General features: G+C 58.9%; 1 protein-coding gene across 1 annotated transcript in view; it reads right to left on the bottom strand.

The window, feature by feature from the left end:
• The window catches only part of LOC119585843 (C-Maf-inducing protein-like), a 130,578-nt gene that overhangs the window by 13,005 nt on the left and 117,366 nt on the right, over positions 1-207 (bottom strand).

Consider the following 207-nt stretch of genomic DNA (forward strand, 5'->3'; position numbering starts at 1 on the left):
CGCAGTGTGCGAGCGCCCTATATGTGCCGTGGTGTGCCGCAGGAATTAAAAAACGCAGGAACGGGCGAGTGGCGTGCGTCGCATGGTTACAGATCTGCCTAGGCTCGGGTCCTGCGCACCCAAAGAGAGGGAGGAGACGAAGGGAAATGGACGGAACGCGGACGGCGACGGACGTCGGAGGTTTTTTTGTGCATGTCTGTGTTCTTG

Source organism: Penaeus monodon, chromosome 20 (assembly GCF_015228065.2).
Source record: "Penaeus monodon isolate SGIC_2016 chromosome 20, NSTDA_Pmon_1, whole genome shotgun sequence".
Classification (NCBI taxonomy): domain Eukaryota; kingdom Metazoa; phylum Arthropoda; class Malacostraca; order Decapoda; family Penaeidae; genus Penaeus; species Penaeus monodon.